Source organism: Aegilops tauschii, chromosome 7, assembly GCF_002575655.3.
Source record: "Aegilops tauschii subsp. strangulata cultivar AL8/78 chromosome 7, Aet v6.0, whole genome shotgun sequence".
Classification (NCBI taxonomy): domain Eukaryota; kingdom Viridiplantae; phylum Streptophyta; class Magnoliopsida; order Poales; family Poaceae; genus Aegilops; species Aegilops tauschii.
In genome coordinates, this window is record NC_053041.3 from 623,637,297 (window position 1) to 623,659,795 (window position 22,499).

General features: G+C 44.8%; 1 long non-coding RNA gene across 1 annotated transcript; it reads left to right on the forward strand.

The window, feature by feature from the left end:
- The first annotated feature begins 4,843 nt into the window (after positions 1-4,843).
- On the forward strand, positions 4,844-7,550 carry LOC109732611 (uncharacterized). The gene is made up of 4 exons (XR_002225428.4): positions 4,844-5,235; positions 5,311-5,854; positions 5,999-6,531; positions 7,248-7,550. It is a non-coding gene; the product is annotated as an uncharacterized lncRNA (long non-coding RNA).
- Positions 7,551-22,499: the final 14,949 nt, after the last annotated feature.

Here is a 22,499-nt window from a genome sequence, read left to right on the forward strand (position 1 = left end):
CTAGAGGTAAATGTTTTTTATGAGATTAGGACCTTGCCGCTGACTACTTGGACAACATATGCAATGTTGAATTCAGTGAGATATCGTGATTCGATTTCACTATCTATGCAGAGTTGAGATCGTAATTTGGTTAAATTTTTGCATCTTTTATAGACATAGATTGAAAACATTTAATGATATAATTGGATGTATAATGATTAGAAAAAGACAGACCACATGTTTTATGGATCTAAACTGATACTTGCTCATGCCCTTGTGATGAGAAATGCGTGGTTCATTTATTCAAGTGTCTCAATTTTTCTCATGTAGTAAAAGCAAGAGACATTTAACCTGACAGCCAAAAGATTGACCCAACTCCTCAAACAGTGCAATCCCTTGATGCAGTTACTTTGGTGCACACAATGAATACTCATTCTTCTCATCTTTGTGTTTTGTTTTATTTTGACAAATGGTATTGATGTGTTGTGACAACTTTGTGACACATGAATATGTATATCCATCCAATTGTTGTTCCTCTTCATGCCCGCAGGTCGCGCCGTCAGGAGTTCCGGGATCCAGGTGCGTGTCTCCACATCCCTTTATGATGTGGCATGGTGAGCGAATCGTGTGTTATCAGTGAGTGATTTGCTGGGCACTGGAATCTGGATTGCACAGCTGGACAAATTGGTTTGAGCAGGGAGTAGGTTTAGTATTCGTTAGTGCTCCGACTGTGGCTTAGTGCTATATACCTAGATTGCACAGATTAGATCACTTACCCATACACACATATCTTCCTTGGTGTGGCTAATTTGGACATCCTTCTTTATGACGAAGAATTCACAAGCTAGCTTAAGCAGTATCCAGACAAATTCAAGTTACTGGACCTCTTCCGTCTGCATACCCTTTTTCTGTTGTTGACCTACATGCTTCTGTCATTCTAGAACATTATTATAGATATTGGGTGTGCCACCTTTGGGTATGCTCATCAAGTTTTATCTTCCTTGTTGCAGTTTGCACAAGCTTTACCAGATATATTTGCCTGCCAGTCTGTACACTGGTTGCATTCTATGCCAGAGGCGCCCAACGTGGGCCTCTCCATGCCCTGCCGGCAGCCTCCCTCCACTCCTTCAGCCACTGGATTCTGTCCACCCGGTGAGCCCCTGGGTTCCGTCCACCCCTATTGTAATTCAGTGTATTCTGAAAACAATCATCCTTTCATGGTTATTCTGATTCACCTGTCTAATATTTGGCACGAAAACACTCTTTGCGGGGTTGTGATGCCACCGGTCCGTTGTCGAGACTAGACGTCGTTATGTCCTGCATATTACCACGAGGCACCGCTGTCTCATGGTTGGCATTTACCAGCCCCCACCAGTGATTGTGCCACACACAAATCAGGGGAAAGCCAACACCGCCTTGGCTGAATATTTGTGGTATTTATTAGATATTTAATTTAATAAGGGCCTTAGTTTGCATCGAGTGACTGATGGTGCTTGTGACCAGCAGTGAAAACCACTAACACCTTCAAACTCGATGCAAGGCTTCTGACCCAACACGTATTTGCTTGTGTTTTATAAGCATCCTCTACTATTAGCAATAAGTGGCTTGCTTTGTCTCCAAATGATTCTAACAATCACCCTGTCTATTATGCAGGTTCATATATCTTGAAATTAACTGCCGAGAGGAGTTGCTGATGATGTAGCTAACTCTAACTTAGCAGTCTTTCATAGCTTATTTAAATTTCAAAAAATACCTTCAACTTTATCAGTTATGCTATATTCACTGGTAGGTGATAATTGGCGTATTTGATTAATTAGTTTGCTCAATAGGAAGTTGGGCAAGTGGAGACTTGTACCAAACTATCATATTCCCACATTGCAACCTGATATGTTTATTCATTGGGCCCCAAGATATTTAATTAGTTCACCACTGATTCTGATTTTTCTTTGTTTTCATGCATAACCTTTTAGTGGAATACTCTTTGAGCTATATAACTGTGATCGGTTATGTATAAAATCATTATGCGATGGTACACCCCCCTAGCTCCCAGTCTGCTCATTGGCTTAGGAAACTTATTAAATGCAAGTGTTGAATCATCACTTGGAGGTGGTAGTACGAGATTTTAAAAATCTGACAGCGTACGAGATATCTAACTCCATGGCAATGTCTGATGGCTATTCTGCGAATTGCTCACAAGCCATGCAAAATTGGGGTTTAACACTGCCTATATTGTCGTACACTCTCATGGTCTAGTGATAGTTGGAATTGCTTACTTGTCGCTCAAATGGATGTATCTAGCACTATTTAAGTGCTAGATAAATAGTACTAGATACATCCATTTGAGCGGCAAGTATTTGGAACAGTGGGAGGACTATGGACAAGAATTGCTTCAATGACAACATCCCTCTTGAGTGGGTGTTGTATTTTAGCAGACTTGTATTTGAAATAGTTGAGAGCCACTTTTGTTGTTTTTATATGGGTGCACACCAAATTATACCTTCCGAGAATATTAATGTTCTCATGATTTACCTTCCGAAAATGGGAACTTGCAATCCTTCCGCAGGCGATGAGCTGGAAGCAGGGGACACAAAAGTAACTAAGCAGCCCCAGATTACGATGGCGCAGTGGTGCCTCCTTGTGGCCATCAACACGATTAGCTGATGCAGCTGCAACGTAGGGCGGCAGCGACATCACGACATCGACACGAGTACCGCGAGAAGAACGCGGTAGCTAGGATATAGAGCCAAGTGTTGTGTATGTGTAAGAATTTCATCTACACTTATAGGAGTATTATTTTTCAAGGTCCTAATGAATGCACTGCTCTAATTTCTTCCGGATGCATCGGAACGCACATCTACCAAGTGTAATACTCCTGAAAACCAACGCATATAGTTAGTATTTTTGGGGAATAAAGAAAACTGTGGTATAATGAGGACCCTGATCTTCTATGTAAACTAGATACTGATCCTAAATGGAATTTCCATGTAAAAATTACTGACAGAGTGGAGAAGCGCACCACTTCATAGTCCTGAGCCAAAGTACAGCCAGTAAGTTCTTCACTTGGGCTTCTGTTGGATGGTAGAAAGTTTTAACTCAAGTTGTTCTTTGTTCAGTTGGCATGACTACTTGTAAGCGGTGTGGTATTGTTAGTTTCAACATTTTTTCAACTTGGTTGTTTCAGTCTTTGCTTATTAAAGTAGCCTGGCACTGGTACAACGACGTGCTAAACAAATGGTTTTTAACCCCTTTCCGCGACGGCATTTGTAACCGTCGCCAAGTGAGTGTGGGCGATAGGGGGGGTCCTTCCCACACGACCCAGAAATCGTCGGGGATAGGCCCTCCTGGGACCTAGGCTGGGGCCGTGTGCGATCGGGCGAGGCATCGAAACCCAATCATTTCCGTAGGTATGTACATCCCACACGGTAATCCGAGAAAATCATTTCCGTAGGTATGTACGTCCCACATGGTGAATCCCAGAAAATCATTTCTATAGGTATGTACATCCCACACGGTGAATCCCAGAAAATCATTTCCGTAGGTATGTACATCCCACATGGTGAATCCTAGAAAAACTTTTCCGTAGGTATGTATATCACACACAGTTCTTTGTGTGGAAACGTTTGTCCAAGGTGGCCTAACGCAAACAGTTCGCTACCGGAAGCCGTGTGTGATTGTTAGTTGATCGAACACGCCTACTTTCTAAAAGCCCTGCGGGTTGTTTGAGTTCATCGCCCACGGTGCTGTCTGAGTAACAGTTTGCAACAGAAAACCCCAATAAGCATGGTAATTAGCCTATTATTGATAATCCATGTACTAATCAAACTAATATTTCTTATAAAACACGCCTGATATTTCATATCCGTATAAAAGCAACCAGGATTTCATAATTGAATTACATCAGATAGCTTCGGCACTCAGTTACGCCATTATACAGCAGCACAAAGTTTCACATGCAGCATCAAAAACCTTCGGAAAATAGCATCATACACGGTAAATAGACAGATGAATCTCATCTGGGAAACTGCAGAAGCGGAAGGCAAATGTTGAGCCTTCGGTGATGTTGAATGTCCTTGCAACTTTAGGCCAGTGGCTATTGATAATTGCCCGCCCAACCTTCGTCCTCTTCAGCAAGACTTCAATATTATACCGTGGGTATTGAATGAATACCTTCCTCGCCTCTTGACCATGCAGGTGGTTTGAGAGGTAATCATCGGTGAACTGCTTTGAAAAGTACTGAAAACAAAGCTATGCATAATTCACTGTTGTAAATTTTGAAATGGCGCAAGGGGTAAAAACAAGGTAAAAGAGTTGGTACCATCCTATAGTTGACTGTGTATGATCTTCTTCATTGTGCAAACAAAGATCTTGTTGTTATTCGTCGCAAGTTTCTTCATCCTAACAATCTTTCCGAGTTTCTTGACTTGACTGATATTCATGGATATCTCATTTCCCCATATGCAAAATGGGTCGAACAGTGGGTCTAAGCCTCTGACAGCAGGACCTACATGTGCAAGACCAAATTGTAAGAAACCTAAATATTAGAATGATTCCTGCAACTGCACAATAATGTGCTATTAGCCAAAGGACCCTGCTTGAACAAACCTCGATGGTAAACCGCAGTGTCTCCCATTGTTTCCCTGCAACACACATAAGGAAGATTCACTATAAGGATACCCCCTGTAAAGCAACACACATTGTACAACAGTTTGGCTATGCGCTGTAAAATTCATGATAGATACGCATATTAAAGGTTGCAGATATGCGTTGCAGATTTGCAGCTCTTAATCCAATAATCGGACATATGAAAAAAAAAAAAGAAACACATGAAAGGAGATAGGGACTCGCGAGAAACAGAGCCCCCCGATGCCCCCCATCTCTCCTAAATCGCCGCCACCAACCACATCGTCCCCCACCTCCTCCCACCTCGCCGCCGGCCCTCCCCTCCTTTCCTTCTCCTCCCACCTCGCAGCTTCGGAGGCTACCGGATCCGCTGCATCCCCCACCCACCCATCCCTCTCACATCCCATCTCTCCCTCTTGACGCAGCTCTTCGTTGCACCACCTGCGGCGGCTCATTCAGGCGGTTTCTGGCGAATCCCGCCGTCGCGAAGCACAGCCCGAGGTCACCTCACACCGCGGCGCCCTCCCATCCGGCTAGATCCGGCGCTCGTGGCCACCAAATCCTACCCGCGACCCATGGCTAGGGTTTCGGGCGTCGGTTCCGGCGCCGGTGGCCCTGTCGTCCTGCTCTCGTCCGGTGAGTGCATCCCCTCCCCTGGATTCGTCCTATCTCTCCCCTTTCTCTAACCTCTGCTCTTCTCTGATCCTGTAGACGTCTAGGTATGCATCCCCGATTCTATTGCAGCTAATCTGTGTCAAAAGTGTTTGGCCCTTGTGCAATTCATTGACGAATAGTGGTAAGGCTGCAGACTGGCTTCCAATCTCCGTTGATTACATTCATACACTGATTGATATTCTATTAAATTAGTAATTATTAGATATCAATGGAGCATCAAATTTTTAAAAAATTCTTATACGCTGCTAACTCATCAATCCTTGCTAGATGAGTCGGTAATCCTTTCAGCTTTTTTATGTAGATAAGCACTACTTCATATATAAGGACTCCATATCAAATAGTCTATTGCAAGAGTAATAGTATTTTAGGAGGGATCCAGTATTAATAGGTCTCTGTATGGCACTTCTAATGAGTTACTAATCAATGTTTTTGTTGCAACTTCACACTTTTCATGAGTCTGATGGTCAGGATATTTAGGTGGAGGTAGTAGCTTTCTAATGGTGGCCCTCATGTCCAGCTCAAATACTAGACAACATGGACCTGTTGGGAGAAGCACGTACACCTTGGTTTTAGTGAGCAGGTAAATTAATAATCCACATTGTTTCTTCTATGATGTTGCTTTGATCCTGTTTATATGATTCAGAAAACTTGTAAATACTTCTCTCCATTTTGCAACGATACGCCTGTTAATGTACTGATTGTGTATGCTCTTACTATTCTACAGAATTTGGATTATATCTTGTCATTGTTGTTGGGATCTATTGGATTCTTGTGGTTGTTACTAGGTAGGAAGCTCTTCTTACTTCAACAGAATCAGGGACCCCTTCTTTCAGATTCAGTTAATCATCTTGCTTGTCATTCATTAAGTAGAGGCTCACTGTCTGTGTGTGTGTAGGTTTCCAAAGAAACAAATACTCAACACCATTTGGTGGTTTTCAGTGTGCCAATCTCTACATTCATAGTACATCATTGAGTTTTACCTTCAACTAAGACTGTTTCCGTGTGGTGATTATTTATTTATTCCTTTGTTGCTTAGATTAGCTCTAACCATTTTGCAGCCTTTTTCTGCTCTTATTCAACTACTTATTTATGTACTCCTATCTTGCAAATGGTTTACTTATTATTGTGTGTAATTTAATGTGAGGCGCCGCACTCATTCGCTCCGGCACTATCAAGATGGAGGCCAACATATCATGGACGGCTGGAGCTATGATTAGATTTGTCCAAGATACAGCAGTGATCCTAGTCATTATTCTGGTAACTGTCTTCGATTTCCATGTGTTAACTGTTTGTGAAGGCGGTAACGATAGTAATGTTCTTCTTAGTGATGCTCTTGACCTTTTGATTCGTACATTGCTAAACTGATCACTGAGCTCTGACCACTTTGATTCACAGATTGCTGAATTACCCACATGCACTCTTGTTGTCACGGTTCGTAAATTACCGAATTTCCCGTTAGGCCACAACCACATATGTTGTATTGATCTGTCCTACCAATGTTACATGTGGTAAAGTTTTCGAAACTAAAAGTTCCTGACTACTGTGTGAAATTATCAACATTTGGTTTGCTCCTGTCTCTTGGAATGAGAAGTTTTAGCGCTGTGTATGGAAGAAAAAGTGTTGCGCTCGCTCGGACCTTTGACAATACCATAAGTATTTCTTAAGCACATTTTTTCTCTTCCTGAGAGTGTGGTGCTTAAGACATGATCTATACATGTCAAAATGATGCTTTATTTTTCTCTGGCTCTGTTTATGCCTGTTTTGTGACCTGAAGTAGTATATTGAGTTGTAAGGGAATACTTTCAGGTCAAAACTTTTCTTTGTAATAGTCGTAATCTAGCTGGGCAACCAATGTTTCTGAAGTAATGCCCCTTTGTAAGAAGTAATGTTTCTTATTTGCTGGGTAACCCATCACTACTTGCATCATGCCAATGTATTGTGTGTTAACAATTCATTTTGTTATTTTGTTGTAGATTCAGAAGATATATGGATGATTATATGGCTACGTGGCAAGTATACTGCAATGATGATGATGTACTGGATCACCATGATGATGATGGACGCTTTCAGTTTTAGTTAAGTTGTAGCGATATTGTTCTTGTTGGATGATGTTCCTCGGTTAAGTTTTAATTAAGTTGTAGGGATATTGATGGATGCTTTCAGTGAAGTCAAGAAAATATTTAGATTATTCATCACATTTGGATGATGCTCCTCCTGTAATATCAACTATTGTAATCCAACAATTTTTTTCAATATATGAATTATTATTCCGCTCATGGGTATGTTGTTTTTTTCCTCACTTGATCATACTTACCACCATTATGTGGAGCATTAATTTAATTTCTACAACATAATAATATTATTCACATTTTATATGTAAAAAAATGAAGCGTTGCAAATTCTTCGTTAACAAGTAATGAGATTTGGATTCCTGCATATTAATCACCAACGTATACGACTGTTGTAAAAGCCGGTTTTATGTGTTGTACTCTTGCAGCGGTCCCTTTTACTGTTGGAGATCGTTGCAGAAATTAAAAAATTTCTACGCATCACCAAGAACAATCTATGGAGTTTTCTAGCAACGAGAGGGAAAAGAGTGCATCTACATACCCTTGTAGATCGCGAGCGGAAGCGTTCAAGAGAACGGGGTTGATGGAGTCGTACTCGTCGTGATCCAAATCACCGATGATCCTAGCGCCGAACGGACGGCACCTCCGCGTTCAACACAAATACGGAGCGGGGACGATTACTTCTACTTCTATGGCTAACGTGTTTAGCAATAAAGTAAAGTAATTTACATGGCGTTATTCAATGACACACAGGTCATACAAAAAATAAAGACAACTCCTATGGCTCCTGCCGGTTGTCATACTCATCGACATGCAAGTCGTGATTCCTATTACAAGAACATGATCAATCTCATACATCACATGTATTTCATTCATCACATCCTTTTGGCCATATCACATCACAAGGCATATGCTGCAAAAACTAGACGTTCTCTAATTGTTGTTGCATGTTTTTACGTGGCTTCTATAGGTTTCTAGCAAGAACGTTTCTTACCTACGTAAAACCACAACGTGATATGCCAACTTCTATTTACCCTTCATAAGGACCCTTTTCATCGAATCTGATTCGACTAAAGTGGGAGAGACAGACACCCGCTAGCCACCTTATGCAACTAGTGCATGTCAGTCGGTGGAACCTGTCTCACGTAAGCGTACGTGTAAGGTCGGTCCGGGCCGCTTCATCCCACGATGCCGCCGAAACAAGATAAGACTAGTAGTGGCAAGAAAATCGACAACATCTACGCCCACAACAAGTTTGTGTTCTACTCGTGCATAGAAACTACACATAGACCTAGCTCATGATGCCACTATTGGAGATCGTTGCAGAAATTAAAAATTTTCTACGCATCACCAAGAACGATCTATGGAGTCTTCTAGCAACGAGAGGTAAAAGAGTGCATCTACATACCCTTGTAGATCGCGAGCGGAAGCGTTCAAGAGAACGGGGTTGATGGAGTCGTACTCGTCGTGATCCAAATCACCGATGATCCTAGCGCCGAACGGACGGCACCTCCGCGTTCAACACACGTACGGAGCGGGGACGTCTCCTCCTTCTTGATCCAGCAAGGGGGAAGGAGAAGTTGATGGAGATCCAGCAGCACGACGGCATGGTGGTGGAAGTAGCGGGATCCCGGCAGGGCTTCGCCAAGCGCAGGCGGGGAGAAAGAGGTGTCACGGGAGGGAGGGAGGCGCCAGGGCTTGGGGTGCTGCTCCCATGCGCCTCCCCACTATATATAGGGGTGGAGGGGGCTGGTTTCTTGCCCTCCAAGTCCATTGGGGCGTTGGCAAAGGTGGGGGAAAGAAATCCCATCATTTCCCTTCCCCACCGATTGTTATCTCCCTTTTTTAGGGATCTTGATCTTATCCCTTCGGGATATGATCTTATTCCTTCTAAGGTGGGATCTTGGTGCGCCTTGACCAGGGGTGTGGGGCCTTGCCCCCACTACCCACGTTCATGTGGGTCCCCCCATGCAGGTGGGCCCCACTTCAGAACCTTCTAGAACCTTCCCGGTACAATACCGAAAAATCCCGAACATTTTCCGGTGGCCAAAATAGGACTTCCCATATATAAATCTTTACCTCCTCACCATTCCGGAACTCCTCGTGACGTCCGGGATCTCATCCGGGACTCCGAACAACTTTCGGTTAACCGCATACTAATATCTCTACAACTCTAGCGTCACCGAACCTTAAGTGTGTAGACCCTACGGGTTCGGGAGACATGCAGACATGACCGAGACGACTCTCCGGTCAATAACCAACAGCGGGATCTGGATACCCATGTTGGCTCCCACATGTTCCACGATGATCTCATCGGATGAACCACGATGTCGAGGATTCAATCAACCCCGTATACAATTCCCTTTGTCAATCGGTACGTTACTTGCCCGAGATTCGATCGTCGGTATCCCAATACCTTGTTCAATCTCGTTACCGGCAAGTCACTTTACTCGTACCGTAATGCATGATCCCGTGACCAAACACTTGGTCACATTGAGCTCATTATGATGATGCATTACCGAGTGGGCCCAGAGATACCTCTCCGTCATACGGAGTGACAAATCCCAGTCTCGATTCGTGCCAACCCCAACAGACACTTTCGGAGATACCCGTAGTGCACCTTTATAGCCACCCAGTTACGTTGTGACGTTTGGCACACCCAAAGCACTCCTATGGTATCCGGGAGTTGCACAATCTCATGGTCTAAGGAAATGATACTTGACATTTGGAAAAGCTCTAGCAAACGAACTACACGATCTTGTGCTATGCTTAGGATTGGGTCTTGTCCATCACATCATTCTCCTAATGATGTGATCCCGTTATCAATGACATCCAATGTCCATAGTCAAGAAACCATGACTATCTGTTGATCAACAAGCTAGTCAACTAGAGGCTCACTAGGGACATGTTGTGGTCTATGTATTCACACATGTATTACGATTTCCGGATAACACAATTATAGCATGAACAATAGACAATTATCATGAACAAGGAAATATAATAATAACCATTTTATTATTGCCTCTAGGGCATATTTCCAACAGTATCCCACTTGCACTAGTCAATAATCTAGTTACATTGTGATGAATCGAACACCCATAGAGTTCTGGTGTTGATCATGTTTTGCTCTAGGGAGAGGTTTAGTCAACGGATCTGCTACATTCAGGTCCGTATGTACTTTACAAATATCTATGTCTCCATTTTGAACATTTTCACGAATGGAGTTGAAGCGACGCTTGATATGCCTGGTCTTCCTGTGAAACCTGGGCTCCTTGGCAAGGGCAATAGCTCCAGTGTTGTCACAAAAGAGAGTCATCGGGCCCGACGCATTGGGAATAACTCCTAGGTCAGTAATGAACTCCTTCACCCAGATTGCTTCTTGTGCTGCCTCTGAGGCCGCCATGTATTCCGCTTCACATGTAGATTCCGCCACAACACTTTGCTTGCAACTGCACCAGCTTACTGCCCCACCATTCAAAATATACACGTATCCGGTTTGTGACTTAGAGTCATCCAGATCTGTGTCGAAGCTAGCATCGACGTAACCCTTTACGACGAGCTCTTCGCCACCTCCGTAAACGAGAAACATATCCTTAGTCCTCTTCAGGTACTTCAGGATATTCTTGACCGCTGACCAGTGTTCATGCCGGGATTACTTTGGTACCTTCCTACCAAACTTACGGCAAGGTTTACATCAGGTCTGGTACACAGCATGGCATACATAATAGACCCTATGGCCGAGGCATAGGGGACGACACTCATCTTTTCTCTATCTTCTGCCGTGGTCGGGCATTGAGCCGTGCTCAATTGCACACCTTGCAATACAGGCAAGAACCCCTTCTTGGACTGATCCATATTGAACTTCTTCAATATCTTGTCAAGGTACGTACTTTGTGAAAGACCAATGAGGCGTCTTGATCTATCTCTATAGATCTTGATGCCTAATATATAAGCAGCTTCTCCAAGGTCCTTCATTGAAAAACACTTGTTCAAGTAGGCCTTTATGCTTCCCAAGAATTCTAGATCATTTCCCATCAACAGTATGTCATCCACATATAATATGAGAAATGCTACAGAGCTCCCACTCACTTTCTTGTAAACACAGGCTTCTCCATAAGTCTGTGTAAACCCAAACGCTTTGATCATCTCACCAAATCAAATGTTCCAACTCCGAGATGCTTGCACCAGCCCATAGATGGAGCGCTGGAGCTTGCATACCTTGTTAGCATTCTTAGGATCGACAAAACCTTCCGGCTGCATCATATACAATTCTTCCTTAAGAAAGCCATTAAGGAATGCCGTTTTGACGTCCATTTGCCATATCTCATAATCATAGAATGCGGCAATTGCTAACATGATTCGGACGGACTTCAGCTTCGCTACGGGTGAGAAAGTCTCATCGTAGTCAACCCCTTGAACTTGTCGATAACCCTTAGCGACAAGTCGGGCCTTATAGATGATCACATTACCATCCGCGTTTGTCTTCTTCTTAAAGATCCATTTATTTTCTATGGCTCGCGATCATCGGTCAAGTCAGTCAAAGTCCATACTTCATTTTCATACATGGATCCTATCTCGGATTTCATGGCTTCTAGCCATTTGTCGGAATCTGGGCCCGCCATTGCTTCTTCATAGTTCGAAGGTTCACCGTTGTCTAACAACATGATTTCCAGGACAGGGTTGCCATACCACTCTGGTGTGGAACGTGTCCTCGTGGACCTACGAAGTTCAGTAGTAACTTGATCCGAAGTACCTTGATCATCATCATTAGCTTCCTCTCTAGTCAGTGCAGGCACCACAGGAACATCTTCCTGAGCTGCGCTACTTTCCGGTTCAAGAGGTAGTACTTCATCAAGTTCCACTTTCCTCCCACTTACTTCTTTCGAGAGAAACTCTTTCTCCAGAAAGGACCCGTTCTTGGCAACAAAGATCTTGCCTTCGGATCTGAGGTAGAAGGTATACCCAATGGTTTCCTTAGGGTATCCTATGAAGACGCATTTTTCCGACTTGGGTTCGAGCTTTTCAGGTTGAAGTTTCTTGACATAAGCATCACATCCCCAAACTTTTAGAAACGACAGCTTAGGTTTCTTCCCAAACCATAATTCATACGGCGGCGTCTCAACGGATTTCGACGGAGCCCTATTTAAAGTGAATGCGGCAGTCTCTAAAGCATAGCCCCAAAATGAGAGCGGTAGATCGGTAAGAGACATCATAGATCGCACCATATCCAATAGAGTGTGATTACGACGTTCGGACACACCATTTCGCTGAGGTGTTCCAGGCGGCGTGAGTTGTGAAACTATTCCACATTTCCTTAAGTGTGTGCCAAATTCGTGACTCAAATATTCCCCTCCACGATCTGATCGTAAGAATTTTATTTTCCTGTCACGTTGATTCTCAACCTCACTCTGAAATTCCTTGAACTTTTCAAAGGTCTCAGACTTGTGTTTCATTAGGTAGACATACCCATATCTACTCAAGTCATCAGTGAGAGTGAGAACATAACGATAGCCACCGCGAGCCTCAACACTCATTGGACCACACACGTCAGTATGTATGATTTCCAATAAGTTGGTTGCTCGCTCCATTGTTCCGGAGAACGGAGTCTTGGTCATCTTACCCATGAGGGATGGTTCGCACGTGTCAAATGATTCGTAATCAAGAGACTCTAAAAGTCCATCAGCATGGAGCTTCTTCATGCGCTTGACACCAATGTGACCAAGATGGCAGTGCCACAAGTATGTGGGACTATCATTATCAACCTTACATCTTTTGGTACTCACACTATGAATATGTCTAACACTACGTTCGAGATTCATTAAGAATAAACCATTAACCAGCGGGGCATGACCATAAAACATATCTCTCATATAAATAGAACAACCATTATTCTCGGATTTAAATGAGTAGCCATCTCGAATTAAACGAGATCCTGATACAATGTTCATGCTCAAAGCTGGCACTAAATAACAATTATTGAGGTTTAAAACTAATCCCGTAGGTAAATGTAGAGGTAGCGTGCCGACGGCGATCACATCGACCTTGGAACCATTCCCGACGCGCATCGTCACCTCGTCCTTTGCCAGTCTCCGTTTATTCCGCAGCTCCTGCTTTGAGTTACAAATATGAGCAACCGCACCGGTATCAAATACCCAGGAGCTACTACGAGTGCTGGTAAGGTACACATCAATAACATGTATATCACATATACCTTTGGTGTTGCCGGCCTTCTTGTCCGCTAAGTACTTGGGGCAGTTCCGCTTCCAGTGACCACTTCCCTTGCAATAAAAGCACTCAGTCTCAGGCTTGGGTCCATTCTTTGGCTTCTTCCCGGCAACTGGCTTACCGGGCGCGGCAACTCCCTTGCCGTCCTTCTTGAAGTTCTTCTTACCCTTGCCTTTCTTGAACTTAGTGGTTTTATTCACCATCAACACTTGATGTTCCTTTTTGATCTCCACCTCCGCTGATTTCAGCATTGAATATACCTCAGGAATGGTCTTTTCCATCCCCTGCATATTGAAGTTCATCACAAAGCTCTTGTAGCTCGGTGGAAGCGACTGAAGGATTCTGTCAATGACCGCGTCATCCGGGAGATTAACTCCCAGCTGAGTCAAGCGGTTGTGTAACCCAGACATTTTGAGTATGTGCTCACTGACAGAACTATTTTCCTCCATCTTACAACTGAAGAACTTGTCGGAGACTTCATATCTCTCGACCCGGGCATGAGCTTGGAAAACCATTTTCAGCTGTTCGAACATCTCATATGCTCCGTGTTGCTCAAAACGCTTTTGGAGCCCCGGTTCTAAGCTATAAAGCATGCCGCACTGAACGAGGGAGTAATCATCAGCACGCTGCTGCCAAGCGTTCATAACGTCTTGGTTCTCTGGGATGGGTGCGTCACCTAGCGGTGCTTCTAGGACATAATCTTTCTTGGCAGCTATGAGGATGATCCTCAGGTTCCGGACCCAGTCCGTATAGTTGCTGCCATCATCTTTCAGCTTGGTTTTCTCTAGGAACGCGTTGAAGTTGAGGGCAACATTAGCGTGGGCCATTTGATCTACAAGACATATTGTAAAGATTTTAGACTAAGTTCATGATAATTAAGTTCATCTAATCAAATTATTCAATGAACTCCCACTCAGATAGACATCCCTCTAGTCATCTAAGTGAAACATGATCCGAGTCAACAAGGCCGTGTCCGATCATCACGTGAGACGGACTAGTCAACATCGGTGAACATCTTCATGTTGATCGTATCTTCTATACGACTCATGCTCGACCTTTCCGTCTTCCGTGTTCCGAGGCCATGTCTGTACATGCTAGGCTCGTCAAGTCAACCTAAGTGTATTGTGTGTGTAAATCTGGCTTACACCCGTTGTATTCGAATGTTAGAATCTATCACACCCGATCATCACGTGGTGCTTAGAAACAACGAACCTTTGCAACGGTGCACAGTTAGGGGGAACACTTTCTTGAAATTATTGCGAGGGATCATCTTATTTAAGCTACCGTCGTTCTAAGCAAATAAGATGTAAAACATGATAAACATCACATGCAATCAAATAGTGACATGATATGGCCAATATCATTTTGCTCCTTTTGATCTCCATCTTCGGGGCGCCATGATCATCGTCGTCACCGGCATGACACCATGATCTCCATCATCATGATCTCCATCATCGTGTCTTCATGAAGTTGTCACGCCAACGATTACTTCTACTTCTATGGCTAACGTGTTTAGCAATAAAGTAAAGTAATTTACATGGCGTTATTCAATGACACACAGGTCATACAAAAAATAAAGACAACTCCTATGGCTCCTGCCGGTTGTCATACTCATCGACATGCAAGTCGTGATTCCTATTACAAGAACATGATCAATCTCATACATCACATGTATTTCATTCATCACATCCTTTTGGCCATATCACATCACAAGGCATATGCTGCAAAAACAAGTTAGACGTTCTCTAATTGTTGTTGCATGTTTTTACGTGGCTTCTATAGGTTTCTAGCAAGAACGTTTCTTACCTACGTAAAACCACAACGTGATATGCCAACTTCTATTTACCCTTCATAAGGACCCTTTTCATCGAATCTGATTCGACTAAAGTGGGAGAGACAGACACCCGCTAGCCACCTTATGCAACTAGTGCATGTCAGTCGGTGGAACCTGTCTCACGTAAGCGTACGTGTAAGGTCGGTCCGGGCCGCTTCATCCCACGATGCCGCCGAAACAAGATAAGACTAGTAGTGGCAAGAAAATCGACAACATCTACGCCCACAACAAGTTTGTGTTCTACTCGTGCATAGAAACTACACATAGACCTAGCTCATGATGCCACTATTGGAGATCGTTGCAGAAATTAAAAATTTTCTACGCATCACCAAGAACGATCTATGGAGTCTTCTAGCAACGAGAGGTAAAAGAGTGCATCTACATACCCTTGTAGATCGCGAGCGGAAGCGTTCAAGAGAACGGGGTTGATGGAGTCGTACTCGTCGTGATCCAAATCACCGATGATCCTAGCGCCGAACGGACGGCACCTCCGCGTTCAACACACGTACGGAGCGGGGACGTCTCCTCCTTCTTGATCCAGCAAGGGGGAAGGAGAAGTTGATGGAGATCCAGCAGCACGACGGCGTGGTGGTGGAAGTAGCGGGATCCCGGCAGGGCTTCGCCAAGCGCAGGCGGGGAGAAAGAGGTGTCACGGGAGGGAGGGAGGCGCCAGGGCTTGGGGTGCTGCTCCCATGCGCCTCCCCACTATATATAGGGGTGGAGGGGGCTGGTTTCTTGCCCTCCAAGTCCATTGGGGCGTTGGCAAAGGTGGGGGAAAGAAATCCCATCATTTCCCTTCCCCACCGATTGTTATCTCCCTTTTTTAGGGATCTTGATCTTATCCCTTCGGGATATGATCTTATTCCTTCTAAGGTGGGATCTTGGTGCGCCTTGACCAGGGGTGTGGGGCCTTGCCCCCACTACCCACGTTCATGTGGGTCCCCCCATGCAGGTGGGCCCCACTTCAGAACCTTCTAGAACCTTCCTGGTACAATACCGAAAAATCCCGAACATTTTCCGGTGGCCAAAATAGGACTTCCCATATATAAATCTTTACCTCCTCACCATTCCGGAACTCCTCGTGACGTCCGGGATCTCATCCGGGACTCCGAACAACTTTTGGTTAACCGCATACTAATATCTCTACAACTCTAGCGTCACCGAACCTTAAGTGTGTAGACCCTACGGGTTCGGGAGACATGCAGACATGACCGAGACGACTCTCCGGTCAATAACCAACAGCGGGATCTGGATACCCATGTTGGCTCCCACATGTTCCACGATGATCTCATCGGATGAACCACGATGTCGAGGATTCAATCAATCCCGTATACAATTCCCTTTGTCAATCGGTACGTTACTTGCCCGAGATTCGATCGTCGGTATCCCAATACCTTGTTCAATCTCGTTACCGGCAAGTCACTTTACTCGTACCGTAATGCATGATCCCGTGACCAAACACTTGGTCACATTGAGCTCATTATGATGATGCATTACCGAGTGGGCCCAGAGATACCTCTCCGTCATACGGAGTGACAAATCCCAGTCTCGATTCGTGCCAACCCAACAGACACTTTCGGAGATACCCGTAGTGCACCTTTATAGCCACCCAGTTACGTTGTGACGTTTGGCACACCCAAAGCACTCCTATGGTATCCGGGAGTTGCACAATCTCATGGTCTAAGGAAATGATACTTGACATTTGGAAAAGCTCTAGCAAACGAACTACACGATCTTGTGCTATGCTTAGGATTGGGTCTTGTCCATCACATCATTCTCCTAATGATGTGATCCCATTATCAATGACATCCAATGTCCATAGTCAGGAAACCATGACTATCTGTTGATCAACGAGCTAGTCAACTAGAGGCTCACTAGGGACATGTTGTGGTCTATGTATTCACACATGTATTACGATTTCCGGATAACACAATTATAGCATGAACAATAGACAATTATCATGAACAAGGAAATATAATAATAACCATTTTATTATTGCCTCTAGGGCATATTTCCAACATTTACCAACGGAAGCATAAGCGTTGCATTATGCGCCAGCAACACTGGATAAGGCTACGCATCCCAAACCGTTGGTAAAGAGCCTTGCAACGCATATATGGACTTTTAGATACAGAAAATTACGTTGCTATAGGGGGGGTCCTGTTGTAGTGGATCTTGATCAGGTTAACTGAGAGTTGTCATACTATCAGTAGAATATGTATTGAGGACAGCCAAATTCGATTGGTGTCACATGCATAACAATACAAAATTGTACCCACAGCAAATGAAAATCAAATTGCAGAACTGAACCAAACAGTTAAATGGACAGCAGACCAAATGAACCAAAATAGTTAACTGAGCATGACATTGCAGAATAGAAACATGTACTATAAGATAAGATAGTTAACAAAACAAAGAATGCTTGAGAACAGTACTATGAAATGTAGCAATTGTTGGACCAACGTGTTACCTAAACATTACATTTCAGAGGACCAAACTGTTAACTGAACATCAGATTGCATATTAACATTACAGAGGACAAATCACTAGAAGGCACTGGCGGTGGCCTCGAGAAAACATCACGAACTATATTTTAAAGTAGACAACCGCGTGGCGGTGTCGACGGTGGCCTCGAGGACGAGGTGCTCCTCAAAGATCTGGCGGTCGACATGCATGGCAGCCATAGCGACCTCGTTCGCGCGTGCGGCCGCATGCTACTGAGCTCCATGTTATACCGCGTGCAAAATGGCTGTGTGCGGCGCTTAATTGGAGGAGGGGGCAGTGATTTCAGTGGAAGGTGTCGCTCCGTCGGTCGGGGCATGTGGGACGGGAAAGGAGGAGGATGGTGTGGGTGGGTGTGGATTACCTGACCATATCAACGAGGCCGCGCAGCAAGAAGAAGGGTCGGCGGCGAGGAGGCCGCGCAGCAAGAAGTAGGGTCGCCGGCGAGGAGGCGGCGCTGCAAGAAGAAGGGTCGCCGGCGAGGAGGCGGCGCTGCAAGAAGAAGTGTAGCCGGCGAGGAGGCGGCGCTGCAAGAAGAAGGGTCGCCGGCGAGGAGTGATGTCTACTACACAACCTTCTTCTTGTCGACGTTGTTGGGCCTCCAATTGCAGAGGTTTGTAGGACAGTAGCAAATTTCCCTCAAGTGGATGACCTAAGGTTTATCAATCTGTGGGAGGCGTAGGATGAAGATGGTCTCTCTCAAATAACCCTGCAACCAAATAACAAAGAGTCTCTTGTGTCCCCAACACACCCAATACAATGGTAAATTGTATAGGTGCACTAGTTCGGCGAAGAGATGGTGCTACAAGTGCAATATGGATGGTAGATAAAGGTTTTTGTAATCTGAAATTATAAAAACAGCAAGGTAACTAATGATAAAAGTGAGCGAAAACGGTATTGCAATGCGTTGAAACAAGGCCTAGGGTTCATACGTTCACTAGTGCATGTTCTCTCAACAAGGATAACATAATTGGATCATATAACAATCCCTCAACGTGCAACAAAGAGTCACTCCAAAGTCACTAATAGCGGAGAACAAACGAAGAGATCATTGTAGGGTACGAAACCACCTCAAAGTTATTCTTTCCGATCAATCCATTGGGCTATTCCTATAAGTGTCACAAACAACCCTAGAGTTCGTAGTAAAATAACACCTTAAGACACAAATCAACGAAAACCCTAATGTCACCTAGATACTCCAATGTCACCTCAAGTATCCGTGAGTATGATTATACGATATGCATCACACAATCTCAGATTCATCTATTCAACCAACACAAAGAACTTCAAAGAGTTCCCCAAAGTTTCTACCGGAGAGTCAAGATGAAAACGTGTGCCAACCCCTATGCATAGATTCCCAAGGTCACGGAACCCGCAAGTTGATCACCAAAACATACATCAAGTGAATCAATAGAATACCCCCATTATCAGCACGGTTATCCCACGCAAGACATACATCAAGATCGCGCCATATCAAGAACACGAGAGAGAGAGAGATCAAACACATAGCTACTGGTACATACCCTCAGCCCCGAGGGTGAACTACTCCCTCCTCGTCATGGAGAGAGCGGGGATGATGAAGATGGCCACCGGTGATGGATCCCCCCTCCGTCAGGGTGCCAGAACAGGGTCCCGATTGCTTTTTGGTGGCTACAGAGGCTTGCGGTGTTGGAAATATGCCCTAGAGGCAATAAATAAAGTGGTTATTATTATATTTCCTTGTTCATGATAATTGTCTATTGTTCATGCTATAATTGTGTTATCCGGAAATCGTAATACATGTGTGAATACATAGACCTCAACATGTCCCTAGTGAGCCTCTAGTTGACTAGCTCGTTGATCAATAGATGGTTACGGTTTCCTAACCATGGACATTGGATGTCGTTGATAACGAGATCACATATTAGGAGAATGATGTGATGGATAAGACCCAATCCTAAGCATAGCACAAGATCGTGTAGTTCGTCTACTAAAGCTTTTCTAATGTCAAGTATATTTTCCTTAGACCATGAGATTGTGCAACTCCGGGATACTGTAGGAATGCTTTGGGTGTGCCAAACGTCACAACGTAATTGGGTGGATATAAAGGTGCACTACGGGTATCTCCGAAAGTGTCTGTTGGGTTGGCACGAATCGAGACTGGGATTTGTCACTCCATGTGACGGAGAGGTATCTCTGGGCCCTCTTGGTAGGACATCATCATAATGAGCTCAATGTGACCAAGGAGTTGATCACGGGATGATTTGTTACGGACGAGTAAAGTGTTGGGGAACGTAGTAATTTCAAAAAATTTCCTACGCACACGCAAGATCATGGTGATGCATAGCAACGAGAGGGGAGAGTGTTGTCCACGTACCCTCGTAGACCGACAGCGGAAGCGTTATCACAACGCGGTTGATGTAGTCGTACGTCTTCACGATCCGACCGATCAAGTACCGAACGCACGGCACCTCCGAGTTCTACACACGTTCAGCTCGATGACGTCCCTCGAACTCCGATCCAGCCGAGTGTTGAGGGAGAGTTTCGTCAGCACGACGGCGTGGTGACGATGATGATGTTCTACCGACGCAGGGCTTCGCCTAAGCTCCGCAATGATATTATCGAGGTGTAATTTGGTGGAGGGGGGCACCGCACACGGCTAAAAGATCTCAAGGATCAATTGTTGTGTCTCTAGGGTGCCCCCTTGCCCCCGTATATAAAGGAGCAAGGGAGGAGGAGGCCGCCCTAGGAGGGGGCGCACCAAGTGTGGAGTCCTACTAGGACTCCCTAGTCCTAGTAGGATTCCACCTCCCATATGGAATAGGAAAAGAGGAAGGGAAAAAGAGAAGGAAGGAAGGGGGCGCCCCCCTTCCCTAGTCCAATTCGGACCAGACCAAGGGGAGGGGTGCGGCCACCCTTGAGGCCCTTTTTCTTCTTTCCCGTATGGCCCAATAAGGCCCAATACGTATTCCCGTAACTCTTCGGTACTCCGAAAAATACCCGAATCACTCGGAACCTTTCCGAAGTCCGAATATAGTCGTCCAGTATATCGATCTTTACGTCTCGACCATTTCGAGACTCCTCGTCATGTCCCCGATCTCATCCGGGACTCCGAACTCCTTCGGTACATCAACATACATAAACTCATAATAAAACTGTCATCGTAACTTTAAGCGTGCGGACCCTACGGGTTCGAGAACTATGTAGACATGACCGAGACACGTCTCCGGTCAATAACCAATAGCGGGACCTGGATGCCCATATTGGCTCCCACATATTCTACGAAGATCTTTATCGGTCAGACCGCATAACAACATACGTTGTTCCCTTTGTCATCAGTATGTTACTTGCCCGAGATTCGATCGTCGGTATCTCGATACCTAGTTCAATCTCGTTATCGGCAAGTCTCTTTACTCGTTCCGTAACACATCATCCCGCAACTAACTTATTAGTCACAATGCTTGCAAGGCTTATAGTGATGTGCATTACCGAGTGGGCCCAGAGATACCTCTCCGACAATCGGAGTGACAAATCCTAATCTCGAAATACGCCAACCCAACAAGTACCTTTGGAGACACCTGTAGAGCACCTTTATAATCACCCATTTACGTTGTGACGTTTGGTAGCACACAAAGTGTTCCTCCGGTAAACGGGAGTTGCATAATCTCATAGTCAGAGGAACATGTATAAGTCATGAAGAAAGCAATAGCAACATACTAAACGATCGGGTGCTAAGCTAACGGAATGGGTCAAGTCAATCACGTCATTCTCCTAATGAGGTGATCTCGTTAATCAAATGACAACTTATGTCTATGGCTAGGAAACATAACCATCTTTGATTAACGAGCTAGTCAAGTAGAGGCATACTAGTGACACTCTGTTTGTCTATGTATTCACACATGTATTATGTTTCCGGTTAATACAATTCTAGCATGAATAATAAACATTTATCATGATATAAGGAAATAAATAATAACTTTATTATTGCCTCTAGGGCATATTTCCTTCATAAAGAGACTTGCCGGTAACGAGATGGAACAAGGTATAGGGATACCGACGATCGAATCTCGGGCAAGTATCATACCGGTAGACAAAGGGAATTGTGTACATGATTGATTGAATCCCCGACATCGTGGTTCATCCGATGAGATCATCGTGGAACATGTGGGAGCCAACATGGGTATCCAGATCATGCTGTTGGTTATTGGCCGGAGAGATGTCTCGGTCATGTCTACATGGTTCCCGAACCCGTAGGGTCTACACACTTAAGGTTCGGTGACACTAGAGTTGTTATGGGAAATAGTATGTGGTTACCGAATGTTGTTCGGAGTCCCAGATGAGATCCCGGACATCACGAGGAGTTCCGGAATGGTCCGGAGGTGAAGATTTATATATGGGAAGTCATCATACGGTCACCGGAAGTATTCGGGGGTTTGCCGGTATTGTACCGGGACCACCGAAGGGGTTCCGGGGGTCCACCTACCCCGGAGGGCCCTATGGGCTGCATGTGGAAGGGAACCAGCCCCTAAGTGGGCTAGGCGCCATCCCCCCTAGGGCCCATGCGCCTAGGGTTGGGGGGGGGAACCCTAAGGGGGGCGCTCCCCTTGGCTTGGGGG